Source organism: Xyrauchen texanus, chromosome 18 (genome assembly GCF_025860055.1).
Source record: "Xyrauchen texanus isolate HMW12.3.18 chromosome 18, RBS_HiC_50CHRs, whole genome shotgun sequence".
NCBI classification, from domain to species: Eukaryota; Metazoa; Chordata; class Actinopteri; order Cypriniformes; family Catostomidae; genus Xyrauchen; species Xyrauchen texanus.
In genome coordinates this window covers 30,324,709-30,338,972 of record NC_068293.1, presented here as the reverse complement: position 1 = coordinate 30,338,972, position 14,264 = coordinate 30,324,709, and the positions used below count along the sequence as shown (strand labels likewise).

The window sequence follows — 14,264 nt, the reverse complement described above, 5'->3', positions numbered from 1 at the left end:
CCTCTGCCATAGCTCTTAGGTATGAAACAATATGATAGTAAGTAATTGAAGGTTTTTTTTTTATTATTTAAGAATTTTCAGTTTTGGGAAAATGTCCTTCAGCAGTATTAACAAACAAGAGTTATAACAAATTTAGTTTTATAATTTTATAAATAATATAATTTGGTTATATTAAATGTAATATACTATAATCTACCACTTCTAACTTTTGGAAATTTGGCTCAGGACCAACTGTGATTTTAATTTCTTCATAATTTGCATGCAGCTAATTTACAATGTTTAAATGTGGTTTAAAGTGTCTTTTGTTTGTACTTCCAGAATGCCCAGTCCTCAATTCCTCTTGTAGCTCACAAACTCCAAGCTCCAAGAGACCTTTTGAGGCAAAACAGGTGATTCTGTTAAAATTCATAATTTACCAGCTGGCTTGTTTTGCATTATAGATATTAAAAAAAGATTATTATGAGGCATTACAACACATAATTTTTTTTATTATAGTTTGTCAATGGAATTTTGGAGGAAAAGGCAGGAGGACCTGCGATTTTGGCTGAATATAAAGAACATGGCAAACTCACAGACTCAACACGGCGACACTTAGTCAATATTCTAGTTGCATACATAACTGACAAATAAGCGTAAGCCACAGTTAAATCGAACAATTACATTTCTGTAATTTTAGTAAATCATTTAATGTTGTAACTACTCCCACGTGTTCTTCTCAAAGACGCATCCCTTCCAAAGAAACAAAAATGTGTTGTGCTTTGGGAATTGTAACACTATTCCCATCACTCAACAACTGGATATGTAAGTACTGAAAGCTTTTCTCATTGTGCTAAAATACTTAATGAAAGATTTTAAAATGGAGTGTTGTAGAATATTTCAGGCTTTGAGCAAACAGCCAAGACTCTTGTCACTGTTGCTGTAAGTCTATTACATTTTGTACAAGCATTTGCTCACTAATGCCTAGTATATAGAAAAGTTCAGATTTGTTAAATGTTTGGATTGATCTACAATCTTTTTGTTTTTTGTAAAGGAACATTCCTATGACCCCAAGAGCAATCAAGGATACGTATCTTGGTGGCTGAAAACAGTCTCACGGCAAAGCAAACACCACAGCAAACAGGATGCCAGGTCAAGTGGAACATCAGAAACTGAGGGCAGTGGAGGTCCCACTGCTCATAGAGCCACTTGGAACCACTTGGAGCAGCAGTTGGAGGGTGACCAATGCAAGGATGCGATATCTTTTATGAATCATTGTACATACAAGGACCAGATTTTTGAGAAGATGAAAGTAACATTCAAGAATCGGCAGCAGCTTACCCATGATGCAGTAAAGTCCAACATGGTGCTTTCAGTTTTTCCACGATTTCTTGATACTAAAGGATTGGTAAGATATAGTTAATGTGAAGAGAAAAATTTGATAATATGGGCAGTTGCATAGTGTATAGGATCAGTAATGTTTATAATGTTGATTTGTATTTTTTACAGGTACTTCAAGACTTTCACATCAAATTTGGCACTGAAACAGCTTCTTGAACAATGGGACGGTCTAAAGCCCAAGATCATCTCAGAGGCCAAAACCCTTACTTCCAACTTGCATCTCAACAGCCTGCTTGCAGCTGTACAGGGCAACGGACAAAACAACAAGCCTGAATGGCAAGGTAAAGGATTTTTTGTTACTTGTAAAGATTATGTAATTTTTTTTGTCTGTTTCTTGGAATGTTGCTATTTGCTGTTGATCTACCTTCCTTTATTCATGCTTTTTTGCAGGATGGGACAGCGACATATCCTCTTCTTGCCACCTTCAACTGGTGGTAGGAACAAATCCACCAAGATAAGCATCCAGGAGGCTATGGACTATATCGTGTAGTTTCACAAGGTTTGCATGCAAGCACTAGTAAGCCATTATGCAGCATGAGTTGGATTACTTCTTCTTTACGACAAGTTTTTTCTCTTATTTCAGTCTTGCCGCAGTCTAACTGAACACATTGAGAAGACTGAGGGTCTTCAACCACATCTCATTGCAGTTGGCTCTGCAAAGGACAACATCCACAATGTCTATATCGTGTTGGATGGACAACTCATCCCATGCCAGGCAAAGTCTTCCCTTGCTGCTTTTGATGAACTTTTTAAAGCATATTATATAAAGCTGTTGTTGACCCTACAGAGATAAAGTTAGGGGTAATATTTGATAGTAGATTGAACCGGGTGACACGCACATACGATCAAGTCCCTGTAACTGACAAATTCATTTACATTCCCCTGTTAAGACACTTTGCATTTTATATTTAGGAATTCAGAGATATGTAAACATATGTCAAATCCAAGTGAGAGTAGCACTGTCTATAAAGATTTTTGTGATGGAAGTTATTATAAAAGTCACCCACTATTCAGTAAAAAAACAAAATGCACTTCAGATACAGTTATTTTATGATGAATTTGAATTTGCTAATACCCTGGGCTCTAAGCAAGGCATCCACAAAATCAGAGCCATTTACTTTATTCTCAGGAACTTTACACCAAAAATGAGTTCAAGTTTAATGAATATTCATTTACTGTCATTATTCCATGCACAAGATATTAAGAATTACGGATTTGACGCAATTTTGCGGCCCCTTGTTGAAGATTTGAAAGTCCTTGAAAGTTCAGGAATTCAAGTTCCTTTCTCCAAAGAGCCATTCTTTGGCACAATTGCCCAGGTTACAGGGGATAACTTAGGCATACACACACTTTTTGGATTCATGGAATCTTTCAGTGCCCATTACTTCTGTCAGTTCTGTTTAGTAGACAAGAAAACATCGCAGTCAGTTTTCAGTGAAGATCACACTAATATTATATTACGAAACAAAGTTTTACAATATAATGCATGATATCCTTGAGGGTGTTGGACAATATGAGATAAAGTTACTTCTTGAAAATCTCTCTGGCATTATATCGAGACAAGAGATTTATAACAGAATTTATTCTTTCAATTATGGCTACTTGGAAAGAAAAAATCGGCCTACTAGATTAAATCTAGAGAAGGCAAGGAATGGTATTGGACTGAATGCCATTCAGACATTCTGTTTAATTCTGAATATTCCTCTGATATTTGGAGACATTGTTGATGAGGGAAACAAACACTGGCACTTCTTAATACTTTTGTTATTGCAGATCATTAACATAGTGTTTTCTTCTGTAGTTACAGAAGGTATGACCTTATTGTAGATCATCATAGTCTCTTCAAAGAGTTATATCCACACAAGAATTTGATTCCAAAGCACCATTACATGTTACATTATCTGCGCTGCATACGCAAGATTGGTCCATTATTACATGTATGGCAATGCGCTTCGAAGCTAAACACAAGTTTTTTTTAAATATACAAAATTTCAAAAACATCACAAAGTCTCTTGCGTTAAAACACCAGTATGCAATTGCTTATCATTGGGAAAGCATGCCTGTTAGAAATGTTGAATATGGGCCCTTGATAACTCTGCAGGTTGAGGATTTGCCTTACCATGACATTATTCTTGAAAAGTATCCACATATTTGGAATGGTGACATCACAGTAGCTTCATGGTTAAGACATTCTGGAACTGAATATCATCATGACCTACTGATTTGCAATAAAATGGAGAATGACCTACAGGTTTCAGTAAAATTACTGAAATTGTTCTAATAGATGACCAAAACATTTTGGTGACTAAAGACTTTGAAACTGTAGGTTTTGTTGAGCACCTTCATGCTTACCATGTCAGAGAACAGAATGTTTTTGGTCTGTCAAGAGTAGAGGATCTTCCTTTTCATCATATGGTTTTGAAGAACCATATTTGTATATTGTTCCAGTGCATTGTTTTGTGCATGAAGACCTTTAATCTTCATGCACCAATTTCTTATTTGTTGGAGAGCAGACAAGCTAAACTTTTTTTTCCCCCATGAATGTAAAATTTATTTTCAAATTCAGTCCAATTGAATGGACACTTGACTGCTTTTATTAGTAAAAGAATAGTATTGTTGCTTTTATAAGGGCATGTTCATGTTTACCATGTAAGAACAGAATGTTTGAGAATGTTTTTCTCTGTTAAAAGAGTGGATAAGCTGCCCTTTTTCCGACAACCTTTGCTGAGTTAAAAACATGTTAAATGTTTTGTTTTTATATTTGATATTGTGCAATTTTTATATACTGTCTTATATTCTTGTACTCATTTCTGATTTGTCAGAACAGAAGTTAATGGATTTGAATGTTTGTTTGCAAATTGCTAATTGTTTAATATATTGCTTTTATCTCTGAAAAGAGTTTTCTCTCGGAAAGCATACAAATTTGACTTTTCTTAAATAAAAATAACTTTGTTTTCTACATTTATATTTCATAGTTGTTATTATAACACACACAAATTAAAAATACAGTAATTTTCAATATATTAGCACATTGCAGGTGTATTTAACCCTACAAGGGTGTATATTTGAACACTAGTGGGGGAAGGTAACACTTTGAATGGTTATACATACACTGCTGTTGGGTGTATGAATAAACTTTCTCAGTGTTAAAATGTACTCTGTGAGTAATGTACATATTTGACACTTTGAAAGGTGTTATTTTAACTTAAAAATGGAGGGAGTCATATATATACATTTCAGGAGTGTTAAATTTGATTAAAATTGTACACTGGCTTTTTTGCTGTGAAATGACCAGCAGTGCCCATCTAAAGGGAATTTATCTGGTTTGGCTATGTTTCCTTTCAACAGAGAGTACCACAGATAGGCTGTATATTAATGTTTAATAATTTTATTTGACATCCCTTACAATTTGTTTCTTTATCTTTTCATTCATAATTAGAGTAATTAGGCAATCTTTAATCAACTCTCCTTTTGTACGTGTTTTAGTCCTTCATTGGCTGAGATTACATGTACGGTGTGTTACCTCTAAGATGTAAATGGACTGAGGTGTATGTATTATTTTGAGTAGGGCAGTCTATCAGGGGCCGGACTAAGGCCTGAGGCCCTGCAGCCCTCCTAGCATCCTGATCAGAGGATTAACACCATACAGCCGCAGTCCAAAAGCATGCAGTTAATCACACTCACTCTTTAACACACACCCACACTTGTCATTTTGCTTTCTCTCACAAACACCTTTGCTTTCACATCCAAACACAGGAGACAGCATTTCTCAACCTCTCACACTTGTGCAAAAGAGGGCTGTTTGATTGCAGCTGGAGGATTAAGGTCTGTGTGAAAGGCTGTTTGCCCGTTCACTTAATTCTCATTCTGACTTAATTCTCACTTAATTCTCATTAGTTTATGAACTAAAGAATCTTTTTTTTTTCTACAATGAGGTCATACTAGTCTATATAAAGAAAGGTAAGGGTTTTTTTTCTCTCATGACATCATTCCTCTACATGCACCCAACATATTTGAAACATTTTTAATGTATTTGCTTTTTCATTTAAGGCAAAAGAAAGATCACTTGGCAGTGTAATAAAGTATCCACTACTATCAAAAAGTTATCCACTACAGATTACTAATTACTTCATTGAAATTGTATTCCTATTATTTTACTGATTAACATAAAAAGTAATCACAAATTAATTACTTCCATCTTCATGCATTGACGTATGCCAGTTTTACTCTCATTGAAATGTAAGCACAGCGTAGTTCTAGCAGCTGTACATCATCGCACTATTAGCTGGGTAATTCCTAGCCAATCACATGTAAGCCATTGCTTTATAAGTCTGCTCACAATCTATCACATTGATGTTTTAGTGTGCTAACACGGCAACCTCCACCACCCCACCACCACCAGTTGAGTCCCGCCCTGCATGGGGGTAGGCTCCTAGCTCCTGCCTCCTATCTCTGGCAGGATATGACGGTTCCCAGTACAACTTCTTCGGACCACCAGACGGGGCCTACGCCAAAGAGAGACATTACTGTTTTATATTCATCAAATAAATGTCATCTTAAATTTCACTCATGTCTGCGAGTCTTCCTGATAGAACTGTAAATAGACGTACACATGAGCGAAATTCATCTTTTAAACTTATTTCACATAAATAATATAGCATTTTTTCACACATCTGTAAGTGTTTAACTCAAGTAATTGTATTAAAAGTCTGTAACTCTTACTTTTGAACTAAAAAGTAATTAGATTACAGTAACAAAGTATCTTGTAATTGCATTACACCCAACACTTGTGGTATAACATACAGTTTTATGTTGCTATTGTCAGCATTAAAGATCAAAACACATTTCACAACATCTTTCCAACCTTGTTTGATCCCTGTATGATTTGCCTGCTACACAGTCAGATTAACTGTAAAAATGTGGCTTTAAGAAAAGTCTAGATGAGTGGAGGATTGTGGCTTGTAACGTAAGGCTCACTTTGAATTGATACTACATTTTTCCTTTGCATCAATATGATTTCCAAATCAATTATGATCTGTGTTGCTTACATGTTAAACATCGGCCATTGCTGTCCCACTCAATTCTGTCCATGTGCATGGACCAAATCACCTCGACCGCTCTGTTCAAAGTCCATGCTGCCCATTCTAAAGATATGACAGCTGGTCAGTCTACGGCAGGCCGGATCGTTCCAGCTCCAGAGTAGATGTGGGCTGGTGTTTGACCACAGAAGCATGTCCTGTCTGTTAATATACCCCTGCACTGACCCCTGTCCATCTCTCCCTGCTCCCTTAATAGTACAACACCTTGTTGCACCCAGCATGAGGTCCCAGCATCCCCTAGTTGTGATTGTGTTGGGCACACAGCAAGGGGCATCTGCAGTAAAAAAAAAGAAGGGGGCAGAATTAGTGGTTAAAATGTAGTCTGAAATTTCCATATGCATGCAACCAGGGTTGGGAGGGTTACTTTTGAAAAGTATTCCGCTACAGATTACATAATACATGCTGTAAAATTTAATTTGTAACGTATTCCGTTAGATTACTCAAGGTCAGTAACATATTCTAAATACTTTGGATTACTTCTTCAGCACTGCTTAATTTATTTCACTTGTTTTGACTATAAAAACCTCAGTAAGTACAGTAAGACAAAATTCATATGTTAAAAATATATTCTCTGAAAAACCTAAATATCTTATGCTGTCTTGTTTCTAAAACAAGATACATGTAACTGATCTTGTTTTAAGGATTATTAGATATTTTTACAGGAAAACAATACAAAAATTATTATCAAGAATATGATTTTTGCCCTAATATCAAAGTGCCTAGTAACATGTGCATGTAAAATGGCAAGAAATAGCATTTTAACTTAGCGTAAAGCTGACAATTTACACAATTTTCTTCTGCTTCAAACTTCTTTGTCTGCTCGTATGAATCATAAGAAAGTGTTTCACCGCTGTTCAAATGCACTTTGGATCGCATCATTTATATGTATAAATGTTTTCCATCTGAAAGGACTAAATATTAAATATATATGACAATAAAATGAAACTGTATTCTAATTACCAATGATTTAAAAGGTAACTGTAGTGGAACCCAGCATCTGGTGATGTCTATGCGTTCCAGACTTCAGGCTGTAATTGACTGCAAAAGATTTGCAACCAAGTATTAAAAAGTGAATGTTTGATTTATGATTGTTAATCTGGCCCATTACTTTTGGTCCCTTACAAAGTGGGAGGCACATATACAAACTGTTGTAATTCCTACACCGTTCACCTGATTTGGATGTAAATACCCTCAAATTAAAGCTGAAAGTCTGCAGTTAAAGCACATCTTGTTCGTTTCATTTCAAATCCATTGTGGTGGTGTATGGAGCCAAAAAGATTAGAATTGTGTCGCTGTCCCAATATTTATGGACCTGACTGTACTTAAATTTTGTATTTTAAATACGTAATCCTGTTACATGTATTCCCTTACTCCCCAAACCTGCATGCAACTGACAAGTGCTATACTGAAAACCTTGGTACCAATACGTGTGGTGAACCAATCCAAAAAGATGAGGGGAAGAAGGGGGTGCTGGAGGGCTGGGCTTTAAAGTGGGCTGCAATATTGTACTAATTCCTGCAAGAGACTCTCTATCAAAGAGAAAGACATACGGTAATTAACGAGGGGTAAGGGGGGGAAAGAGAGGAAAGAAAAAGCAGGAAGAATGAGTTTGGGAGAGAGAGGGATGGAGATGCAGATTTTGATGTGTAAGTGCCGTGTTGATGTCTTGATTAGCATTTGGTGGTTTGTCCAGGCCCTGTATTTGAGCACAAAATTGAATGTTAGTATGGCATGGATGTGACTTTCTCTCCCCTAAATTTCCACTGCCACTTTTTCAGATACCATTCTCCTAACTGTGAAATACCCCCTCACCTTTCAATTCCTTTTCTTACCTCTTTTCTATGGCCATTGTCATTTTCTGCTGCTTGCTCAACGGTATAAAAATAAAATGTAGAAGTTGTTAGTTATCAATGTCCAGGCAGCTATTTTTTTTCTTTAAATTTTTTTTAAAGATCAAGTTGAGAAACAGACTTTTTGAAGCTGAGACTTATGATTCCTTAATTTTTCATCTTAAAAAAAAAAAAAACAAAACAGAGTAAAAAAGATGTTTGTACCTTGTTTTGACTGAAAATATAATTTTTAAAAAGGTTTTTTATATTTCATACACAATGCCAATTCAAAAAGCTATACATAAAATGATAAAGATATGAAAATTACATGATGCAATAAATGTTATAAACAATTAAGAACAAGAAATAATAATACAACGTAAATAAATAAATAATGTACAAATCATTATACAGAAATAAAACGATACAGTACAATCAGTAAGTGCAGCACAGTGCCCAGTGAATAAATGCACAGCTGAACAGATGTGTTTTCAGTCTGGACTTGAATGTGGCCACTGTTGGAGCACACCTGACCTCTTCTGGAAGCTGGTTCTAGCTACAGGTGGCATAATAGCTTAATGCTGTCTTACCTTGTTTTGCGTGAACCCTCTGTATTTCTAACTGACTTGATTCTAATGATCTGAGAGCTCTATTAGGTTTATATATAATAAGCATATCTGAAATGCATTTAGGTCCTAGGCCATTGATTGATTCATAAATGACTAATAGTGCTTTAAAATCTTTTCTAAATGTAACTTAAAGATATGAGGACTGGAACAATATGCTCAGATTTCTTTTGGTTTGGGTGAGAATCCTGGCTTAAGCTGTGTTGGTCTTTTTGGGAAGGCCAGTGAGGGGTCCATTGCAGTAGTCCACGCTACTGGTGACTTTTAAAACTAAGGTCTAATTTTAAATGAGTTTTAATTGCTCAGCTTAATATGACTCTTAACACCAGTGAAACTGCTTAACTCAGAAACTTGCTAAAGCCAGTTAAAGTTGCATGATGAGAAAATTAATAGGCAAAATTTAAATATTAAAAATTAACCAGTACCTTGCTTGATTTTATGCATTAAAATAAATAAAAAAACAATCTGATAACACTTTACAATTAGGCTGTATTTGTTAAAGGGGTGTTCTGGGTTCAATACCAGTTAAGTTCATTTGACAACATTTGTGGCATAATGTTGATTATCACAAAAATGTATCTTTTTCTTTAAAAAAAGCAAATATCAAGGTTACAGTGAGGCACTTACAATGAACGTGAATGTGGGCAATTTTTGGAAAGGTTTAAACTACTGATACTACTGTATAACCATGAGAACAATTAACCCAATATGCTTCAATACAATTTACAGTGGTATATTAAAAAGTAAAACCATTAAGCTATCTGCGTACAGTATAACGGCAGAAACAAAAGTAACATCAGTACAAAGCACACACTACTTAGTACAACTGAAAGTCTTTCAAGTAAGCTGGCGCCCGACGTATCCTGGGATGTGCATGTGGTGTGGATGTCTGTGTGACAGGGGACACTGGGGCACCAGTGGGTACTCCCACTACCATTGAAGGTGGCATTTGGGGTGCTGTACCAAGAATGATATGGGGCAAATGTCTGTTGCATTGTCTGTTGAAACATCCAGTAAAGGTCCGTGCTCCTTTAAAGGCTGGGGTGCTGGCGGCAAACGTGGAGTGGGGGGTCCCGGGTTCATTGGCGTGATATGGGGTGGGAGGAGACCTGATAGCGTGTTCAGGGTGTCTGGTTTGACAGTTAATAGAGGTGAGGGGGTTGTGTGTGTCTGCAAACGATCAGTAATGTATGGCTTCATGCGATTATAGTGAATGACATTCGTTTTGACGTGTGTTTTGGAAGTATCACGAACTGCAAAATCCACAGGGGTTAAACCACCAGGGGGTGTTATTGAATGCAAAACCTCATAAGGACCCATCCAGCGGGGACATAGTTTGTTATGCTTGTTGGCCGGGTCATCAATGAGTACTAAGTCGCCTGCCTTGTACAGGGTGTACTTTACATGGCGATCGTAGTAAAGTCGCTGTTGTCCTTGTGCTTTGTCGCGGAAGGCAGTTGGCGACCGGTAAGCGGCAGAAAATCTTTGTTGTAAGTTTGCAAATGCTACAGGCGTACCTGTTGTGGCTGAAGTAACAGCAGTGCTGTCTTTAGTGCAAGCGCGTGCACTAAAAAGAATGCCGTGAACCCGGTACTGGAATGGTTGATGGTGTTGTAGGTTAATGCGACATGTGGGAGGTCTTCATCCAATTCTCTACCAGACACGAAGATGTATTTAGAAAGCTCATCTTTCAAGGTGAGATTGAAGTGCTCTACAGCACCATCGCATTGGGCATGATAGGGGGACGCGCAAAGCTTTTTAATGTCCATTAACTTACAAAGATGTTTATGAGGTCAGATCCTAATTGTCTGCCTTGGTCAGAGTGCAAGGTATCCGGAACCCCAAGTTGTGGTATATAATGGTCAAAGATGCAACCTGCCACAGAGATAGATGTCAGATCCTTCAAAGGATACAGATTCACGAATTTAGTGTAGAGGTCCATCATTACTAAGACATAACGGTTGCCTTTAGTCGACGGTGGTAGCTCGGTTATGTCCACAGCGACGATTTCAATTTGGACGATCGGGAGATATTGAAAAGAGCGGAGCCTGTGGTCAGGGTATAGGCGAACGCCTTGACTGACAGGCCGCACATCGAGCACAATGATTAGAAATGTAGGACATGTAGGGCCAATAAAAGAATCGTCTAGCCCTATTCAGGGTTTTAGCATGGCCGTAGTGGCCAGCTGAAGGATCGCCGTGAACATGGGTCAATACGTCTGGAACCAAGGATGTCGGAATGATAATTTGGAGGACGTCGTCAGAGGGAGCGTTGCGCGACAGTCTACACAAGACAGCGTTGTGTATGGTTAACCGACCAAATTGCAACCACAGTTTCCTAACGTATGGTGACGCGTTCCGGAACCTCCATAAAGGGGGCTTGTGTCCCGCTTCTACCCATGAGAGGACAGTGGCTAACGCGGAGTCAGAACGTTGTTGTTCTGCTACTTTCCAGTCACTTTGAATTTGGATGAGGTTCGCTGTGACATAGTTTGGAACAGGCATGACTACGAGAGAAGTAGCATGCCTCTATGATATTTGCTCAGGTGTCAGTGCTGGGTTTTACTGCGGCTCCTGGTCTGTGATGATAGTAAAAGGTAGTGGCGGAAATGGCGCACCAATCACACAATGGCGAATAATTCTCGATCGAAAGTGGCCCATTTCCTTTCCGACGCTGATAGCACGTGGCTGGCGTATGCAATAACATGTTCCTTGCCATCCTCTTGTTGCGAGAGGACAGAGCCAACCGAATACAGGTACGCGTCTGTGTAAAGTAAAAAAGGGATCGAAAGGTTTGGAAATGCCATAAAAGGTGGCGACGTCAATGCTTCCTTTAAGATGCAAAACAATTCATCCGCCTGAACTGACCAAGTGAACGTAACACCCTTATGTGTTAACCGGCATAAGGGTTCTGCCATATGAGTGAAGTTTCTGATAAACCTTCGGTAATACGAACACAAGCCTAAGAAAGCCCTGACTAGCGTGGCGGACGTTGGAATTGGCCACGTCTTAACTTTCTTGATGTTTGACGGGTCAGGCTCAACTCCGGCGCTGGAGACACGATGGCCCTGGAACGTAACTGAAGGGCGTGCCAGATGGCATTTAGATGGCTTGAGTTTAAATCCGGCTGAACGACAGCATCCGAAGACTTCGTGCAAGTGTTTTAGGTGTCGTGAGAAGTCAGCACTGTAAACGATTATATCGTCTAAATAGATCAAGCAGATGCTCCAGTGCAGACCACAGAGCACCATATCCATTAAGTGCTGGAAGCTAGGCGGCACATTTGAAATACCCACCGGCATCATAAGGAATTGATAAAGCCCTGCACCTGTCGAAAACACGTTTTTTTCTTTGTCTGCTGGGTTAAGGGGATTCTGTCAGCAAATCCTTAAGTAGCAACTGCTGGTCTGCGTTTAGGCAGGTGTCTACTAAAAACATGTTTGGAACAGTACGTGTATCGTCAGTGGAGGTAGTTACAGCTGACGCTAGCACATATTCGTCCTGTGTGAAAAACTGGCCCACGGGGTATCCCGCCTCCAAAGAAACTGTTTGGCTTGTCGACGATTCTAACGCTTGCGCTACCATTTTGTATCGATGTCAGGGTGTGTGCGATGCCTAGGGACACCACATGGGGAGACTGTCTCTAAAGTACCCACATACGAATCTGTAAAGTAATAATACAATGCAAACATCCCACACATGTAATTATTTATTTATTTAATATCAGGAATTGTTCCTGCTTCTTGAAAGCCTGAGTGAGTAATGTATATCTACTGTATATCAAACAGTATACACCTCTAACAAACTTTATCAGCGAACAAATCAGCTGAATGTAAACAAGTTTACTGAAACTGAGGTAAGATACAAACAGACATTTTTAGACGCATTTATTGTGAACATCGAAGTGTTTGTTCAGAGTTACTTGTTTTATAATTTCATCAAAAAGTACCTTTGTTCTCGCGGTCACATCAATAAGAGCGCTCTCTCTCTCTCTCCCTCTATCACGCGCAGCGGGCGCTGAGATTGAGAGAGACACGCAAAGCAGTTAGTTGAAATTAACCTGATATAGATTTAAAAGGCAAATGAACACGTATTTGTGACATGTATCCATGTATGACTACAGAGAGAACTTCAATATAAAACAAGCAAAACCAAGGCATTTAAGTCGATTTAGAAAACCCAGTCTGACTATTTTAAAGTCCCTTTCAGGGGTAAGGATGTATTGTCACCCTAAACAATCAGATATTACAGCTTTTCCTACTTACATTTCAACTTGAGGACAGTTTTGCCGCTTCCTTTGGTGATCGTTGTGCTGCACTGATAGACTGAACACCGACGAAGTTAAATGATCTGACATCGCGACAGGTGTATATCTTCTCCCTCCTGGTGAATATTATCGATAACAAGCTAATTAAACATTAAACATTAAACATGATTGTCACTAGAGTGTGAAATGCAACTATCCGCAGGTCAGAGATGGTGAAACGGGGGTGCTTTCGCCTGTCAGCCATTGATGCACTGTGGCAGTTTGGGCATACCAAGATGGCCACATGAACATTTCCGTGGCTTCTCCTCCTGCTAGCATACCGTTGCGTCAGCGATCCAGTTACATACATATATATCAGTGGTTTAAACACAGAAATGTAAAGCTTATAATTTTATAAAAGCACTTGCATTAATTCTTCTGCTAAAACTTGTGTGTTATTTGAGCTGTGAAGTTGTTAAAGTTGTCATTTTTACAGTTATTGTAGGGTTTGTTTACATTACATTGTTATGGTAATGAAATTAGTATGCGATTTTATCACACTAAAATCATGTTTACATTCATATTGTTTATGTCTTGCGGCTATACTTTTGAAACAGCGAGTATTTTAACATTCAAAAATTGGACCCCATTCACTTTCATTGTAAGTGCCTCACTGGAACCAAGATTTAGCTTTTTTTATTTTAAGAAAAGGAGGGACGAGTCCAAAATACATTTTCGTGGTAATCAATATTATGCCATAAATGCTGTTGATTGAGCTGAACTTGTATTGAAAGGTTACTTTACTTTATCAGGTGTCTGTTCTTCTGTGCATCTCTCCATTTCATAGTGAGGTGAAGTATTTAGCCAATCGCAATTTTCTCTGGGACTGAAAAAGAGCAGAGCAGGTCGCCCAGTGTGGTGCCTCTCATCTTTTGTGTGCTTGTTTCCCTGTGCCAGCTTTCTGCTGTCACATTAGTGCACGTCAAATGCACGAGCTCATATGCAACCGCACTCTTGGACTTTTAGCTTCCTAGCCTGCTCAGAGGCTTCCTTTGCAAACAAGAAGTACTTTTTGGACTTTCAACCAG

At 38.3% G+C, this 14,264-nt stretch overlaps 2 long non-coding RNA genes across 3 annotated transcripts in view; one reads left to right on the top strand and one right to left on the bottom strand.

Moving 5' to 3' along the window:
- The window catches only part of LOC127659225 (uncharacterized), a 5,722-nt gene extending 1,439 nt beyond the window's left edge, over window positions 1–4,283 (top strand). Inside the window, exons 2-8 of one of the 2 annotated variants that reach the window (XR_007972508.1) lie at window positions 319–389; window positions 496–632; window positions 722–801; window positions 1,031–1,384; window positions 1,486–1,658; window positions 1,768–1,876; window positions 1,961–4,283. This is a non-coding gene — a long non-coding RNA (uncharacterized LOC127659225). Of the gene's footprint in view, window positions 1–318; window positions 390–495; window positions 1,385–1,485; window positions 1,659–1,767; window positions 1,877–1,960 lie in introns of both variants that reach the window. The other variant, XR_007972507.1, reaches the window with a different exon arrangement.
- Window positions 4,284–4,579: 296 nt separating this feature from the next.
- Window positions 4,580–14,196, bottom strand: LOC127659155 (uncharacterized). Its single transcript, XR_007972498.1, has 4 exons — window positions 13,981–14,196; window positions 7,437–7,514; window positions 6,426–6,750; window positions 4,580–5,882 (listed from the first exon to the last, which is right to left on the bottom strand). It is a non-coding gene; the product is annotated as an uncharacterized LOC127659155 (long non-coding RNA).
- Between the last annotated feature and the right edge of the window lie 68 nt (window positions 14,197–14,264).